The sequence below is a fragment of the Oncorhynchus nerka genome, linkage group LG23, assembly GCF_034236695.1.
Source record: "Oncorhynchus nerka isolate Pitt River linkage group LG23, Oner_Uvic_2.0, whole genome shotgun sequence".
NCBI lineage: Eukaryota > Metazoa > Chordata > Actinopteri > Salmoniformes > Salmonidae > Oncorhynchus > Oncorhynchus nerka.
Genome location: NC_088418.1, coordinates 38,757,489 through 38,776,616, shown reverse-complemented (window position 1 = coordinate 38,776,616; position 19,128 = coordinate 38,757,489). Strand labels below are relative to the sequence as shown.

Genomic DNA, 19,128 nt, shown 5'->3' with positions numbered 1-19,128 from the left:
CATTTAAGAAAATCGCTATTTAGCAAAAAAAAATTTGGTCATGTCCAATACCAGATGTATCAAACTCCATTCTTTGAATATCTGCATGCATGTATGTATGTATGTATGTATGTATGTATGTATGTATCTGAGGAGGTTCTCCCAGCCATGTGGACGATTGAAAACAGGGCAGCAAAATCTGTTTGTCACCAGAGCGGTTTAAAGCATATTACTATTTGACGCGTGGAAGAGGGCGAGGAACGAGATGGGAGTAACAATCCAGGCTATTTGCCCTATGACCGGCATAATAATGTAATGAAACAAGCAGGGAGCAGGTTTCGAACCATCAACATTCTAGCCTGATGTCCAGCACTCAATAGACTGTACCCAAATGTATTAATTGGGGTTGGGGCCGATTGTGGCTAAAAAAAACTTTATAATTTGGAATCTTTAACATGTGGAAAGGGGAAAAGGTGTTATTATTAGTTTTTCACAAGCGTAGCAGGATGGGCTATTAGCTGAACAAAAGACTATTCAACCTTTACTAAATAATTGTCTAATAGCCGAGCTAGATGCGAAACCCCTCCTCCACAGCTCGCAAACAAATAATTTTTTCTACCTTTCCACATCTACCTACACAGGGTTAATGTTCTGAAAAAAAAAAATGTATATATATATTGGTCATGGCTCCCGAGTGGCGCAGCGGTCTACAGTCCCTGGTTCGAATACAGAACTGTATCACGTCTGACCGTGATTGGGTGTGCCATATGGCGACGCACAATTGGCCCAGCGTCATCCGGGTTTGACTGGGGTAGGCCGTGATATAAATAAGAATTTGTTCTTGCCTAGTTAAATATAGGAAAAATGTAAAAAACAACTAGCGGGAAACGCAGCACAATCAATAGGAGGTGAACAGTGGCTGGTGCTGAAAATATAGCTAACTTGTTATGCAAGTGTTGCACACCAACAGATGGAGAAAACCTACACCAGAGGAGCAATTAATTTCAACAATAATCTTCATTTTAATTTGACTTTACAAACAACAAGAGGGCTTAATTGGAGTCTTTCTTCAGAGCCTAGGCCCATATAAAATAGCTTAACTAGCTGAGGTCGGCTATGAGGCTTAACAGCCTAATAGAAGTAGGATTTCTTTATTAGGTCTACTTACAATTGCAACTGGTCAAAAATGTAGCATCCTACATAAGACAATCATTTAAAGAAGAAAGTCTGCACGTTCGACCTAAAACAATGCAACTAATAATGAAAAGCTAACATTTGTAAATCCCAAACTCTAAAAGTAATTGGAAAGGTAGATACAAAGTATTTGTGACATTGTGGGTACAGTAAAGAATGTAAACAAGATGCTGTGTTTTTATTTAGGGTAGTGATGGACAACTGGAGGCATTTTGAAAAAGGTTTTCAAACACTTGTTTTTCACAAGTGTACTGTAGCAGGTGTAGCCCATCATGCAAATGTTTCCTATTAGCAGGACAATAGACTTTTTATAGCCCAGCTATTGGAGTGAAAATCCCCCAACTTCCAATGTATTCGATGCTTAAGTACTCTAAAGTGTTACATTTCTAACTAAAAACAACAGTGTACAGTATTTCTTCACCAACATCTTTATGCTTTTGCTAATAAAATAACGAGCATACATTAAAATGCAGATGTTTATTTAAACTCCATTTTAGTCGCACTTCCACCCAGCTCCACGACCACAGGTAAAACCTTGCTGAGATGATCAATGTATTTGTTGCATTGTTGTTTCATCAATTTCTCTAGCCACAACATCTTGATGGCCTTGACCAGTTCATCTTTGCTTGTCAGAGCTACGGATTAATGTTTTCAGTTGATGCCAAACAAGTTAGATCGGGTTTAAATCAGGAGGCCTACAAGTAGAGATTAAAAAATATTTTTAGATATACTGTAGGCCTACCGAAGGTGTTGTAGGTCTTTTATTTCTGTATTTTATTCAACCTTTATTTTACTAGATAAATGTCTACTTACTCTGCTGGCGTCTTGACCCAGTTTATGCCCTCATTTACAATGCAAAGCCGGGTGGCAGTGTGTTCTGGGTCATTGTCTGCATTTGGAGAAGAAAAAAATACATTTAGCCTAACAGCCAACATTAGGTACAATAATAGAAATATACATGTAAATAGGCATAAAGGTAACAAAATATTGCTATAATCCTACCTAGAAATAAACAATGTGGTCCCAGAAACACCTCTCTGACTTACAGTGGCTTGCGAAAATATTCACCCCCCTTGGCATTTTTCCTATATTGTTGCCTTACAACCCTGGAATTAAAATAGATTTTTGGGGGGTTTGTTTAATTTGATTTACACAACATGCCTACCACTTTGAAGAAGCAAAATATTTATTATTGTGAAACAAACAAGAAATAAGACAAAAAAACGTAAAACTTGAGAGTGCATAACTATTCACCCCCCCAAAGTCAATACTTTGTAGAGCCACCTTTTTCAGCAATTACAGCTGCAAGTCTCTTGGGGTATGTCTCTATAAGCTTGGCACATCTAGCCATTGGGATTTTTTCCCATTCTTCAAGGCAAAACTGCTACAACTCCTTCAAGTTGGATGGGTTCCACTGGTGTAAAGCAATCTTTAAGTCATACCACAGATTCTCAATTGGATTGAGGTCTGGGCTTTGACTGGTCCATTCCAAGCCATTTAAATGTTTCCCCTTAAACCACTCGAGTGTTGCTTTAGCAGTATGCTTAGGGTCATTGTCCTGCTCGAAGGTGAACCTCCATCCCAGTCTCAAATCTCTTGAAGACTGAAACAGGTTTCCCTCAAGAATTTCCCTGTGTTTAGCGCCATCCATCATTCCTTCAATTTTGACCAGTTTTCCAGTCCCTGCCGATAAAAAACATCTCCACAGCATGATGCTTCCACCACCATGCTTCACTGTGTGGATGTGGTTGTCGGGGTGATGAGCTAAATGTATCATCTAACCAGAGTACCATCTTTCATATGTTTGGGGAGTCTCCCACATGCCTTTTTGGTGAACGCCAAACTTGTTTGTTTCTTTTTTTTAAGCAATGGCTTTTTTTTCTGGCCAATCTTCCGTAAAGAGTAGCTATGTGGAGTGTACGGCTTAAAGTGGTCGTATGGCAAGATACTCCAATCTCCGCTGTGGAGCTTTGCAGCTCCTTCAGGGTTATCTTTTTTGCCTCTCTGATTAATGCCCTCCTTGCCTGGTTCGGGAGTTTTGGTGGGTGGCCCTCTCTTGGCAGGTTTGTTGTGTGCCATATTCTTTCCCTTTTTTAAATAATGGATTTAATGGATGTTCAAAGTTTCAGATATTTTTTTATAACCCAACCCTGATTTGTACTTCTCCATAGCTTTGTCCATGACCTGTTTGGAGAGCTCCTTGGTCTTCAAGATGCCGCTTGCTTGGTGTGCCTTGCTATTTCTCAGAATAGAAACACCATAATATTTATCAAATGAATTAAGCCAAATTTCTTTAAATTAATCCCATATACTATGTTATTACAAAAAACATTTTTAAATGATCTGGTAATGCCAATATGGAAGGCTATCAAATTATTCTCAAAGATGCCCTCTGGTGGTCAAACTAGCACTAACTTGCATTAACAGAAAAAATGGCTCACAATTCAATAACGTGCCTTAGAATGCTGTAGCAGCCCGTAAGGTGTGCTGCAGTATGATGCAACTTTTTAAAAAAGGAAACACTGTATTTAGCTTGGTTTTGGTCACAAGTCCAGGAATGGCTGAAGAATTGCAACATTTACCTTGAGCTAACTCTGCAAATAGCACTGCTGGGTGATTTGAAAAGTAATCGTCAATCAATCAATAATACAGTATAATAATACTTTTAGCAAATATGTTTTTATGTACAATCTGTAGAAACTATAAGAATAGAAAGGTTTAGCAATTTTGCGAAACATCACAGCACAGGTGAAAAATATGGAAAAATAGTAATCAAAATGGATTGTGTTGAGATAGATGGGAGGAGTTGAGTGGAACTGAAGGGTGGGACTAAAAACAACACGATAGCTAATGTAAAATATACTGTATCTGTAAAATGTATATAGGTTCAGAACTTTTGTGATACAGCACAGTTAAAAATATATTGGCAAATAGAAACTGGATGGTCTTCAGAGATAGAGCGGCTGTTATTTAAGTCCTGCCGTGGGACTATGCTGGTGATGTATACTTTAGTTGCATTGTGGCCACTTCTCCCAGGGCCCATACAACAGCTGCAATGGCTGAAGTGAACCCATGTAGACCTCTCTGCAACCTGCCTGGGCAGTCAGGAGCACCTGGAATGGACCAGTCCAGCGCTGTTGGTGCCAAGTCTGTCTGCGGAGGTCCATGATGACCAACCAATCGCCTGGTTGAAGATTTGTGGAGCTGTCCTCCCCTTGGTTCTGGGGAAAATAGACGTCAAAGCATTGTTAAGTGCAGCACAGAGCATAGTAACTTACCATTCCAGCGGTGTACTTAAACAGTTCACCATTATGCAATCGTTCATTCAATCATTCTGTTATTGTTTGCGTCAAATCAAATTGTATTGGTCACATACACATGGTTAGCATATGTTATTGCGAGTGTAGCGAAATGCTTGTGCTTCTAGGTCCGACAGCGCAGCAATATCTAACAAGTAATCTAACAATTTCACAACAACTGCCTAATACACACAAATCTAAGTAAAGGGATAGAATAAGAATATATACATATACATTTATGGATGAGCAATGAACGAGTGGCATAGGCAAGATGCAATAGATGGTATAAAATACATATATGGGGTGGCAGGTAGCCTAGTGGTTAGAGCGTTGGGTTTCTAGATGTAAACCCTGAGCTAACCAGATAAAAATCTGTCGTTCTGACCCTGAACAAAGGTAGTTAACCCACTCTTCCTAGGCCGTCATTGTAAATAATAATTTGTTCTTAACTGACTTGCCTAGTTATATAAAGGTTAAATAAAAAAATACATTTTGGGATGTGTAATACAAGATATGTAAACATCATTATTAAAGTGACTAGTAATCCATTTGTTAGTGGCCAATGAGGCAGCAGCCTCTCTGTGTTAGTGATGGCTGTTTAACAGTCTGATGGCCGTGAGACATAAGCTATTTTTCAGTCTCTCGGTCCCAACTTTGATGCACCTTTACTGACCTCGCCTTCTGTATGATAGCGGGGTGAACAGGCAGTGGCTCGGGTGGTTGTTGTCCTTGATGATCTTATTGGCCTTCCTGTAACATCGAGTGCTGTACGTGTCCTGGAGGGCAGGTAGTTTGCCCCCGGTGATGCGTTGTGCAGACCACACAACCCTCTGGAGAGCCCTGCGGTTGTGGGGGGTGCAGTTGTCAAACCAGGCAGTGATACAGCCCGACAGGATGCTCTCAATTGTGCCAAATTACCAAATTACTTCAGCCTCCTGAGGTTGAAGAGGCACTGTTGCGCCTTCTTCACCACACTATCTGTGTGGGTGGACCATTTCAATTTGTCCGTGATATGTACACAGAAGAACTAAACTTTCCACCTTCTCCACTACTGTCCCATCAATGTGGATAGGGGGGGTACTCCCTCTGCTGTTTCCTGAAATCCACGAGCATCTCTTTTGTTTTGTTGATGTTGAGTGAGAGGTTGTTTTTCTGACACCCCCACTCCGAGTGCCATCACCTACCTGTATTATCCTCAAAGCGGGCAAAGGTGTTTATTTTGTCTGGAAGCAAGACGGTGTCTGTGACGTGGCTGGTTTTCTTTTTGTAGTCCGTGATTGTCTGTAGGCCCTGCCACATAAGTCTCTGTGTCCGAGGCGTTGAATTGCGACTCCACTTTGTCCATATACTGACATTTCGCTTGTTTGCTTTCATTGCGGAGGGATTAAAAAAAAATTATATATTTTTTTAACTTTATCTTTATTTAACCAGGCAAGTCAGTTAAGAACACATTCTTATTTTCAATGACAGCCTGGGAACAGTGGGTTAACTGCCTGTTCAGGGGCAGAATGACAGATTTGTACCTTGTCAGCTCGGGGGTTTGAACTCTCAACCTTGCGGTTACTAGTCCAACGCTCTAACCACTAGGCTACGCTGCTACACTATTTGTATATGGCCATTTTCCTAGTCACCTTTTCATGGTTAAATGCGGTGGTTCGCGCTTTTCAGTTTTGCACGAATGCTGCCATCTATCCAAGGTTTCTGGTTAGGGTAGGTTTTGTCTCAACATCGCCTATGCACTTCTATATAAACGCACTCACCGAATTAGCGTATAAATCTATATAATTATCTGAGGCTACCCAGTCCGCGTGATCAAAACAATCTCGAGACGTGGATTCCGATTGGTCAGACCAGCGTTGAATAGTCCTTGTCACGGGTATATCCTGTTTGAGTTTCTGCCTATAGGACAGGAGAAGAGAAATGGAGTCATCGTCAGATTTGCTGAAAGGAAGGCGGGGGAGGGCCTTGTATGCATCGCGGAAGTTAGAGCAGCATTGATCCAGTGTAAGCTTTCTTTCAGACAATTCTTTTCATAAACCTCTCAAGGTGTAAATCTCTCTTCAATGGTGAGAAATGGGTGGTGCAATGTAGGTCTGTCTGTGGCATGAAACTGCCTTTTTTTCCCCAACAGCTAATGTCCTGTATGTCCCATGCATATTAACAATCACACATTTGGATAAAATAATATGAATTCCCAATTTACAGAGAAGATCTCTTCCTGGCAAATTTGCAGGGCAACATGCAGAGGCAATACATTGATGTGTCCTGCACATATCAATTTTAACTGGCAGGGGCATTGTGAGTGACTCTTTCATAATTACTCCCAAGGCCCCCACAGTGCTGACTAGTTCATTTGACACGGACATAGTTTTAGAATTTATGACAGGCAGTGCCAGTATCTACTAGAGAATTGATTGACTCACCATTGACGAAGAGACAAACCATTGCCTCCTCACGGGAGCTTGAAAAATCTTTAAACACTGTCCAAGAGTGTCAACTCTCTCAACCTCGCGTCAGTCTGTGTGTGGGTTGTAGATGGTCGTTTTTGGTGTCGGTCCTGTTCTCCAGTTACCTACCCCACGCCCGACACCGCCCGATCCAACAGCAAAATATCTATTCTTTCCACAATTAGAGCAGGCAAAGTTCATACGCTGTGGTTGCTGTTGTCCAGCCCGTCCGTCCGCACTGTCTCCCTCTACTTCTTCCTTTTCCTTTCTGTTCGTCGTTTTGAGGTCCTCCCTGAGCCTGCCACTGCTGGCCCGGTCCTTGAGAATGCTAGCTGGGCAGCTTGTAGTTTCACACCATCCTTTTCATTCTCTGGTTTCGTCTTTTCTTCTCGAGAGTTGCTGCCTCTCAGCGTGTTTACAGTGTTCAATGACTGTTTGTAGGGTAGTAGTTTCCCAGCCAATGCAGGTCATCTTTAACATGAGGCAAAAGTCCATTTATCAGGACAGCCTTCAAGACGCTCTTGTAGTTATCGGTTGCCGGTCTGATGCCATATTATTTGTGGAAACAGTTCTCCATTCGATGCCTGTAGTCCTCCAGTGAAACTGTAGTCATTGTAGGCAGTATGTAGGGTTCTTACTGCTCCGGCCAGAGGAGTCTGTTGATCCTGCAGTCATATCCGGTCTTGTAGGGGGGGTAGAGCTGCGGCGGGCTGCTGGTGTATTGAATACAGGGATATAATAGGGAGGTGAAAAGTCATTGTTGTCAGAGTAGAGTTCCACATATTAATGGTAGTGTAACTTCCAAAACAAAACAACAAAAAATTGACACACTAAGTATGATCCCCAATTAGAGGTAACGATTATCAGCTGCCTCCAAATGGGAACCATACATACACACCAACATAGAAATATAATACCTAGAAACCCCCCTAGTCAGGGCGTGACAATTGTTTCTCCTTCTTTTCTTATCATTCACTATTATTCCTTTAATTTTATCTCTCTGATTCTCTTTCCCACTTCCTAAAATCATCCCAGTCTATTATACTTCCCTTGCCTTTCCTGGTTCTTCAAAGTCCTGTAACTAATAAAACTTCACTTAATGTGCCTTTTAAGGGAAATCTGCTACCTTGTGCCAGAGCAGAACCTGTTCCAGAATGTCCCTGTGCCACTTATCCACCATTACCTTCACCTGTCCGGTCAGTGGGTTGGGCAGACGGTTCCCCCCTGGTGCTCTTGGCTCCCATTGAGAAAATCCATTTACACACACACACACTCAGAGATAAACGAAAACAAACACACAAAACAAAACAGTATTTAGTTAGGAAAGTCTTCCTTTCTTAAAATGAATTATGGGTTAACTCAAAAATAAATTGATCATGGTTTAACTCAAAAGGGAGTGTTTCTTTGCCATCAAAATATTTTTTATTTACAATTCTGTACCCATACAGTATTTCCCCCTTTACAAAATGTTGTGTGTTTTATGCACGTAACCAATTACCAATTATTTCCCAAGTATATCCAAGTCTCCAACAGCTACATGGGTCAAACTGTGGCCTTCTAAAATAATATTTTCTTACTTCTATCTCAGGACCCTGTCCTGGAATCCTGTAGCTCATGCTTTTACATCTGACGATTGCAAACCATGGCATATCAATTAATATTAATTTAGTACCCGGGAATACCTCTGTTATAAAACAGGGTTGTCTTTGCTTCAACAAAGACCTAATGTGCAGAACATTTCCCAGAACAGGATATTCTATGATGTTTGAAAGAAAATCACCCTTCATTTATTTTGCCTGTTCGGGATGGTGTATCCGTCCACTGACGCTCCCTGCCGTGTACAAGAAGGGTCACTTCTGCTCCTTTAAGTGGAGTGTGGGCTCCCTGAGCCACGCCTAATGTAGCCACTGTGCACAGTTAACCTTGGTGTCCCCTGGAATGATCAGCAAGCGGAGCTAGCCATCCCATCCTTGTCGCCAGGAATTGTAGTGGAAATTCTAATCAGAAAGGAAGAGAGACTGCAGATTCTTCAAAACAGCAACATTTTATTATATACGATTTGCAAATCTGGAGCTGAAAATCAATCAAAATATGCAAAGTTAAGAGCCCAACAAACAAGAGTTGGGTCTCAGCTTTTATAATCTTAGTCTACTTGGCAGTTTACCAGGTGTGTGAGATCATGATGGGAACATAGTGTACAAACAAGTGAAACCGCCAGTTTTGTTACTCCTTTCTGCTGTCACTGGTGCTCAAACTAGCCTCTTCTCTTTTCTCCACACAGCTTTTTCTGAAAGAAACAAATAGAACAGGTCGGACCAAAAACTGTGGTCACTCTCAGAAGCTCTTTGTCTTTGGCCACGTGGCCAAGTAATTCTTCCACCATAACAGTTGATGTTGAGATGTGTCTGTTACTTGAACTCTGTGAAGCATTTATTTGGGCTGCAATCTGAGGTGCAGTTAACTCTAATGAACTTATCCTCTGCAGCAGGGGTAACTCTGGGTCTTCCTTTCCTGTGATGGTCCTCATGAGAGCCAGTTTTATCATAGCACTTGATGGTTTTTGCAATTGCACTTTAAGAAACTTTCAAGGTTCTTGAAATTTTCCGTTTAATAACCTTCATGTCCTAACGTAATGATGGACTGTTGTTTCTCTTTGCATATTTGAGCTGTTCTTGCCATAATTGTAACCAACCTCTTCCTCCTCTTCTGAGGAGGAGTAGCGAGACAGATCGGAGGACCAATTTGCAGCGTGGTATGTGTCCATAATGTTTATTTTAATACATAAACTGAACACTACGAAATGCAAAACAATAAACGTGAAATGAACGAAACAATCCCATGTGGTACGAACACTAACACGGAAGACAAACACCCACAACTCAAAAGTGAAACCAGGCTACCTAAGTATGATTCTCAATCAGGGACAACGATTGACAGCTGCCGCTGATTGAGAACCATACTAGGCCGAACACAGAAATCCCAAAATATAGAAAAACTAACAGACAACCCACCCAACTCACGCCCTGACCATACTAAAACAAAGATATAATAACAGAAATAAGGTCAGAACGTGACAATAATATGGACTTGGTATTTTACCAAATAGGGCTATCTTCTGTATACCACCCCTACCTTGTCACAGCACAACTTGTCACATGCGCCGAATACAACAGATGTAGACCTTACAGTGAAGTACTTCCTTTACAAGCCCTTAACTTCTTGCGTCGAGCCAACCCGGATCCGGGATCATGACTACAGCCTCAAGCCCATTACCATAACGCAACGTTAACTATTCATGAAAATCGCAAATGAAATGAAATCAATATGCTAGCTCTCATGCTTAGCCTTTTGTTAACAACACTGTCATTTCAGATTTTCAAAAATATGCTTCTCTACCATAGCAAAACTAGCATTTAGCATTTAGCGTTAGCATTAGCATTTAGCATTAGCATTTAGCGTTAGCATCACCAGGCAACATTTTCACAAAAACCAGCAAAAACATTCAATAAATCATTTACCTTTGAAGAACTTCAGATGTTTTCAATGAGGAGACTCTCAGTTAGATAGCAAATGTTCCGTTTTTCCTGAAAGATTTTTTGTGGAGGAGAAATCGGTCCGTTTGGTGCGTCACGTTTGGCTACCAAAAAAAAACGAAAATTCAGTTATCCAAACGCCGAACTTTTTTCCAAATTAACTCCATAATATCGACTGAAACATGGCAAACGTTGTTTAGAACCAATCCTCAAGGTGTTTTTCACATATCTCTTCAATGATGTATCGTTCCTGGAAGTGTGCTTCTCCCTCTGTTATTGCATGGTAAAATGATTGCCACTGGGAATTACGCACCAACTTAGACAAAGGACACCGGACGGACCCCTGGCAAATGTAGTCTCTTATGGCCAATCTTCCAATGATATGCCTACAAATACGTCACAATGCTGCAGACATCTTGGACGAACGGAAGAGAGCATAAGCTCGTTCACAGCACATTCACAGCCATATAAGGAGACGATAGTAAAACAGAGCTTCAGAAATTCAGCTCATTTCCTGTTTGAGGTTACATCTTGGTTTTGCCTGTAGCAATCATTTCTGGGGCACTCACAGATAATATCTTTGCAGTTTTGAAAACGTCAGAGTGTTTTCTTTCCAAAGCTGCCAATTATATAGTCGAGCATCTTTTCGTGACAAAATACTGCGCTTAAAACGGGAACGTTTTTTTTTATCCAATTATGACATAGCGCCCCCATAGGTTGAAGAGGTTAACCAACAATGCAGTTAAGAAAAATAAGTGTTAACTTCTTATGGCCAACATCTGGTGAAATTGCAGAGCGCAAAATTCAAATGACAGAAATAGAAATATTTAACATTCATGAAAATACAAGTGTCTTACATCAAAATAAAGCTTAACTGCTTGTTAATCCGTCCGCTGTGTCAGATTTCAAAAAGGCTTTACGGCGAAAGCACACCATGTGATTATCTGAGGACATCGCCCCGCATACAAAAGCATGAAAAACATATTTCAACGAGGTAGGTGCGCCACGAAAGTCAGAAATAGAGATATAATAAATGCCTTACCTTTGAAGATCTTCTTCTGTTAGCACTCCAAAAGGCCCCAGCTACATCACAAATGGTCCTTTTGTTCGATAATGTCCTTCTTTGTATCCCCAAAAACTCACTGGTGCGCTTCAGTCAATAATCCACCGGTTTCCCTCCTTCAAAATGCATACAAAATGAATCCCAAACGTTACCAATAAACTAATCCAAACAAGTCAAACAATGTTTATAATCAAACCACAGGTACCCTAATACGTAAATAAACAATCAAATTTAAGACGGAGAATCGTTAGTCTTTACCGGAGATAAACAACGAATTACGCGCTCTCATCCACACGCATGAAAACACTAAGCCAAAATTGGAGCCACTTAGAAAAACTACAGATTCCAGCACATTTTTCCAAAAACAAGCCTGAAACTCTTTCTAAAGACTGTTGACGTCTAGTGGAAGCCCTAGGAACTACAATCTGGATGACTTTGCCTCATAATAAACATGACAGTCATTGGAAACAGTGGCAGGCTGAAATTATTATTTTTTTGGATGGTTTGTCCTCAGGGTTTCACCTGCCATATCATTTCTGTTATACTCACATCATTTTAGTTTTAGAAACGTTAGAGTGTTTTCTTTCCAAATCTAACAATTACATGCATATCCTAGCTTCTGGACCTGAGTAACAGGCAGTTTAGTTTGGACATGCTTTTAATCCGGACGTCAAAATCCTGCCCCCCTACCCCAGAGTGGCATATAAGGATCGGTGTCCCGCTAGCGGGACAACTTCCGGTGAAACTGAAGGGCGTGCAATTCAAGTAAATAATCATAAATATTATGGATTCTAAACATTTAGGTACATAAGTGTCTTATATCAGCTGAAAACTTAAATTATTGTTAATCGAACTGCACTTTGCGATTTACAGTAACTATTACAGCAAAAACATGCCATCCGATTGGTTGAGGACGGCACTCCACATCAAAATATTTTTCCACTGGCACAGGTTTCATACATTCACATATAACGATTAAATATTCACTTACTTTTTGAAAAATTTCCTCTGATTTGTCATCCAAAGGGTCCCAGCTATAACATGTAGTGTAATTTGGTAGAACTGATTTAAGTTTCCCTGCATTAAAGTCTCCGGCCACTAGGAGTGCCGCCTCTGGGTGAGTGGTTCCATGTTTGCTTATTTCCTTATACAGCTGACTGAGTGCAGTCTTAGTGCCAGCATCTGTCAATGGTGGTAAATTAACAGCCATGAAAAGTATAGCTGAAACCTCTCTAGGCAAGTAGTGTGGCCTGCAATTTATCACAATACACTCTACTTCAGGCAGGCAAAATCTAGAGACTTCCTTAGATTTCTTGCACCAGCTGTTGTTTACAAATATGCACAGACTTCCCCCCCTCGTCTTACCCGAGTGTGCTGTTCTATCTTGCTGGTGTAGTGTATATCCCGCTAGATAGGATATTACAGTTTTTGATGTCCCGTTGGTAGGATATTCGTGATTGTACCTCATCTAATTTATTGTCCAATGATTGCATGTTGGCGAGTAGTATTGACAGTAATGGCAGCTTTCCCGCTCGCCTTCTCCGGGTCTTCACAAGGCATCCGGCTCTTTGTCCTCTGTACCTGAGTCGCTTCCTCTTGCAAATAACGGGGATGTCGGCCCTGTTGGGTGTTTGGAGAATGTCCTGTGCTTCCTGCTTGTTGTCAAAAAAATCTTTATCTAATCTGAGGTGAGTGATCGCTGTCCTGATATTCAGAAGCTGTTTTTTTGCCGTAAGATACAGTTGCAGAAACATTATGTAAAAAATAAGTTACAAATAACATGCAAAAAAACACAATAGCACAATGGGTTGGGTACCCGAAAAACTGCTGCCATTTCTTCCGGCGCCATTTTTTCTGACTTTGATTGGGAGTCCCATAGGGCGGTGCACAACTGGCACAGTGTTGTCCAGGTTTGGTGGGGGTAGGCCGTCATTGTAAATAATAATTTGTTCTTAAACTGACTTGCGTAGTTAAATAAAGGTTACATTGTTGCCAATACAATAATGCCGAAAATACTTCACAAACCTTAACATAAACCATTAGTCAAATTGACCCCAGAATTAGTATATAAACGTAATACCTTTAAAAGCCCAGTGCAGTCAAAAACGTGATTTCCCTATGTTTTATATACAGTGCCTTCGGAAAGTACCCCTTTACTTTTTCCACATTTTGTTGGTTTACAGTGTTATTCTAAAATATATATATTTAATCCCTCAATCTACACACAACCCCCATAATGACAAAGCAAACCTTTAAAAAAAGAAAAAAATGAAATAGTGACATTTACATAAGTATTCAGACACTTTATTCAGTTTGTTCAACACTTTGTTGAAGCACCTCTGGAAGCGATTACAGCCTCGTGTCTTCTTGGGTATGACGTTACAAGCTTGGCAAACCTGTATTTGTGGAGTTTCTCCCATTCTTCTCTGCAGATCCTCTCAAGCTTTGTCAGGTTGGATGGGGAGCATTGCTGCACGGCTATTTTCAGGTCTCTCCAGAGATGTTCGATCGGGCTCTGGCTGGGCCATTCAAGGACATTCAAAGACTTGTCCCAAAGCCTCTCCTGCGTTGTCTTGGCTGTGTGCTTAGAGTCGTTGTCCTGTTGGAAGGTGAACCTTCGCCCCAGTCTGAGGTCCTGAGCTCTCTGGAGCAGGTTTTCATCAAGGATCTCTCTACACTTTGCTCCATTCATCTTTCCCTCGGTCCTGACTAGACTCCCAGTTCCTGCTGCTGAAATACACCGCCACAGCATGATGCTGCCATCATGCTTCCCCGTAGGGATGGTGGTAGGTTTCCTACAGACATGACGGTTGACATTTAGGCCAAAGACTTTCATCAGACCAGAGAATCTTGTTTCTTGTGGTCTGAGAGTCTTTAGGTAACTTTTGGCAAACTCCAAGCGGGCTGTCATGTGTCTTTGCTGAGGAGTGGCTTCCACCTGGCCACTAGGGAAAGGGGGATACCTAGTCAGTTGTACAACTGAATGCCTTCAACTGAAGTGTGTGCCTTTCCAAATCATGTCCAATCAATTGAATTTACCACAGGTGGACTCCAATCAAGTTGTAGAAATATCTCAATGATGATCAATGGAAACATAATTCACCTGAGCTCAATTTCGAGTCTCATAAGCAAAGGGTCTGAATACGTATGTAAATAAGGTAATTCTGTTTTTTGTTTCTAAATAACCTTTTTTCGCTTTGCCGTTATGGGGTTTTGTGTGTAAATTGCTGAGGAAATTGTTTTATTTAATACAATTTTGTAATAAGTCTAATGTAACAAAATGTGGAAAAAGTCAAGTGTCTGAATACTTTACGAAGGCACCGTATATTTCCACACTGAGGCTGGAATAATACTGTAAAATTGTGAAAATTATCATAATGCCTTTTAGTTTAAGAGCTGTTTAAAAATACCACCTGACATTTCAGCCTGTTTTTGTGGGATGGAGTTTTGGCCTGCCTTGGTGACATCAGCAGGCGGTAAATTATTTAGACTAATAAGAAAGAGTGTTCCAAACCTCTCTGCCAATAACAGCCAGTTTTCAGTTTTCCCCTCCCCACCCACACCACTCCCAGACAGTCCTAGCTAAATTCTTACTTCAGAATTGTCTCTTTGCTAAGAAGATATTTTTGTTTATTTCTTGACCATTTTAATTTAAAACAATCACAGTAAGGTATTTAACCTGTTGCTTCTACTCGGGACGCTTGCGTCCCAACTAGAGCTCTGGAAATGCAAATGCGCTACGCTAAATGCTAATAGTATTAGTTAAAACTCAAAAGTTCATTAAAATACACATGCAGGGTATCGAATTAAAGCTACACTCGTTGTGAATCCAGGCAACAAGTCAGATTTTTAAAATGCTTTTCGGCGAAAGCATGAGAAGCTATTATCTGATAGCATGCAACACCCCAAAAGACCCACAGGGGGCGTAAACAAAATAATTAGCATTTCGGCGTTACACAAACCGCACAATAAAATAGAAAACATTCATTACCTTTCACCATCTTCTTTGTTGGCACTCCTAGATGTCCCATAAACACTATTTGGGTCTTTATTTCGATTAAATCGGTCCATATAAAGCCTAGATATCGTTATATGTAGACTGTGTGATAAACGAAAAAAACATAGTTTCAAAACGTAACGTCATTTTTTAAAATTCAAAAAGTCGACGATAAACTTTCACAAAACACTTCGAAATACGTTTGTAATGCAACTTTAGGTATTAGTAAACGTTAATAAGCGATAAAATTCATCAGGAGGCGATGTAAAGATCATTAGCTGTCCGTCTGGAAAAATGTCCGGCTAGAAACTCAACGAAAATATCCGGTCCTAGACCGGATTAGATACGGTGTCCTGTATGTGTTTGACCAAGAAAAAAACTCGAAGGGAAATGACAAGACTCTAGACACCCTGTGGAAGCTGTAGGTACTGCAACCTCAGGCAATTAATTGTGGTTCACGTTTATCAATGGGTTCAAGTAGCGCATGGATATATTTTCCCCATTTTCAGTGATCAGTTTTTCCTGTGCTTTTCGATGTAAATGCCGTTCTGGTAAAGCCACAGCAGTGATTTAACCAGTTTTTTAAACGTCTGAGTGTTTTCTATCCACACAGACTAAGCAAATGCATATACTATATTCCTGGCATGAGTAGCAGGGCGCTGAAATGTTGCGCGATTTTTAACAGAATGTTCAAAAAAGTAGAGGGTCGACTGAAGAGGTTAATTGTTACCCAGAAATGATTTGATATTGAGATAAAAACAGCTGCAATGGACCTTTAAGTAATTGCTACTAATAATAATAGTAACATTTACCTGCTGCATTCAAAGATAACCAACCTACAGTACTAGACCAATCTTCACTTGTGTCATGCTTGTTGTATTGAGTGATAAACATGGTAATGCATTCACCGATTGCACGTAAAGGAAGATACTTTTGTATATATATTGTATTTGCACACCCCTTCAAATGAGTGGATTCGGCTATTTCAGCCACACCCATTGCTGACATGTGTATAAAATCGACCACACAGCTATGCAAGCTCCATATACAAACATTGGCAGTAGAATGGCCTTACTGAAGAGCTCAGTGACTTTCAACGTGGCACCGTCATAAGACTCCACCTTTCCAACAAGTCAGTTCGTCAAATTTCTGCCCTGCTAGAGCTGCCCGGTCAACCATAAGTGCTGTTAATGTGAAGTGAAAACGTCTAGGAGCAATAACGGCTCAATCGCAAAGTGGTAGGCCACAGAACGGGACCCCTTAGTGCTGAAGCGTGTAAAAAAATCACCTGTCCTTGGGTGCAACACTCACTTCCGAATTCCAAACTACCTCTGGAAGCAACGACAGCACGAGAACTGTTTGTCGGGAGCTTCATGAAATGGGTTTCCATTGCCGAGCAGCTGCACACAAGCCGGAGTGGTGCCCTTTCCTGTTTCAGCATGAAAATGCCCCCGTGCACAAAGCGAGGTCCATACAGAAATGGTTTGACGAGATCAGGGTGGAAGAACTTTACTGGCATGCACAGAGCCCTAACCTCAACCCCATCAAAGACCTTTGGGATGAATTGAAATGCTGACTGAGAGCCAGGCCTAATCGCCCAACATCAGTGCCCGACCTCACTAATGCTCTTGTCGCTGAATGGAAGTCCCTGCAGCAATGTTCCAACATCTAGCGGAAAGCCTTTCCAGAAGAATGGAGGATGTTATAGCAGCAAAGGTGGGACCAGCTCCATATTAATGCCAATGATTTTGGAATGAGATTTTCGACTAGCAGGTGTCCACATACTTTTGGTCATGTAGTGTAGTTCCTACGTGATAGAGTGCCTGCTTTGTTATCCAACTCATCTTGTGTCCTTTCTGTCATCCTGTGAACCCCGTTCATTGCTGCTCGCGGCTATATTTTTTACATACTTTTTTGAATGTATCCTTAAGTATATTTTGTGGACATTCAAATTAAATCTTTTTTTGAAAGTACTATATACTTAAAGGAAAGTTTATTTTTTATTTTTTGCCAAATCTCTGTTTGATTTTAATGTCATACTATAGAAGTGCTCAGACACGTTTCTTTGTGTGATTTCACTTGGTGAAGGTTAGGGTTAAGTTTAGGAGTTAGGTTAAGGTTAGAGGAAGGGTTAGCTAAACGGGTTAGCTAACATGCTAAGTAGTTGCAAACTAAACAAAAAACAGTAAGTAGTAAAAAAGTTGCTAATTATCTAAAAGGCTAAAGTTGTCTGTGATAAGATTCCAACTTGCAAGCTTTGGATTGCACCCACCCACCCCAACCAACCACCCTACTTTAGTTTTTGCCTTAATTAGCCAAACTAATTTGAATGTCCAAGATTTACATTTACTATTTTATATCTAGTCTATCACTTCAGGCTTGTTCTGCAGTATGTGGGCACACATAACTCATAAACAAAGTCTTGAAAAACACCAATACATCATTTTATTTAGATGTTGTACACTGGAAATTGTGTCATTACAAACCTTTTTATAGAATTGTTTTCAAATTTTTTTTAAAGCCCCTTTTTGTGATATCCAATTGGTAGTTACAGTCATCTTGTCCCATCGCTGCAACTCCCGTACAGACTTGGGAGAGGCGAACGTCGAGAGCCGTACGTCCTTCAAAACACAACCGCACACTGCTTCTTGACACAAAACTCAATAAGGGTAGGTAACAACACATCAGCTACGCTGATCCTCAACACGGGGGCCCCTCAGGGGTGTGTGCTCAGTCCCCTCCCTGTTCACTCATGACTGCATGGCCAGACACCAACACCATCATTAAGTTTGCCGATGACGCAACAGTGATCACCGACAAGACTGCCAATAGGGAGGTGGTCAGAGACCTCTCCCTGAATCATATTCTTTTGTTTATTTAACTAGGCAAGTAAGTTACCAACAAATTTGTATTTTCAATGACAGCCTAGGAACAGTGGGTTAACTGCCTTGTTCAGGGGCAGAATGACAGATTTTTACCTTGTCAGCTCAGAGATTCAATCTTGCAACCTTTCGGTTACTAGTCCAACGCTCTAACCACTAGGCTACCTGCTTCCCCAATGTGATCAAGACAAAGGAGATGATTGTGGACTACAGGAAAACGAGGACCGATCACTCCCCCATTGTCAATCAGTAGAGTTTAACAACGGATGTAGGCTACATTACAAGTGTGTACGCACTCTCAACCATTGTGATATAATTAATTGGCACAACCATTGTTGACAAATGTATTGCATATCTGTTCCACCCGAGTGTAGACGAAGCCAGTTAATGCTCCAATTCATGTCAGTCACACTAAATTTAAATATTAACTTGAGTTATCTTAATTTTACTCAACACGAAGTCATACAGTGCCTTAAGCCAGCGCTTTTTCTTGGTCCTCCCTGCTGGGGTCAGGGGGCTTCACGTTCCGGAATCGAGGACAAATGGAATGGAATATTAACTAAGTATGCATAATGTATAACGATATCCACATAGTAAATTAATTGGCCACATTTATGAATGAAAATTACATTTGAATGAAATATTTACCACCAGTGTCTATACGGCACCCACAGTAATGGTGGGCAATAACAGATATGTAAATCATTCTCAATCTAAGTAACATCTGTACATGA

The 19,128-nt window shown here is 40.8% G+C and overlaps 1 protein-coding gene and 1 long non-coding RNA gene across 2 annotated transcripts in view; one reads left to right on the top strand and one right to left on the bottom strand.

Annotated features, from left to right (window-relative positions):
* st6gal1 (ST6 beta-galactosamide alpha-2,6-sialyltranferase 1) overlaps window positions 1-19,128 on the top strand; it is a 170,594-nt gene that overhangs the window by 58,504 nt on the left and 92,962 nt on the right. The gene's annotated exons all lie outside the window — the stretch shown is intronic.
* On the bottom strand, window positions 1,333-7,625 carry LOC115106812 (uncharacterized). The gene is made up of 3 exons (XR_003860107.2): window positions 6,896-7,625; window positions 1,987-4,394; window positions 1,333-1,868 (listed from the first exon to the last, which is right to left on the bottom strand). It is a non-coding gene; the product is annotated as an uncharacterized LOC115106812 (long non-coding RNA).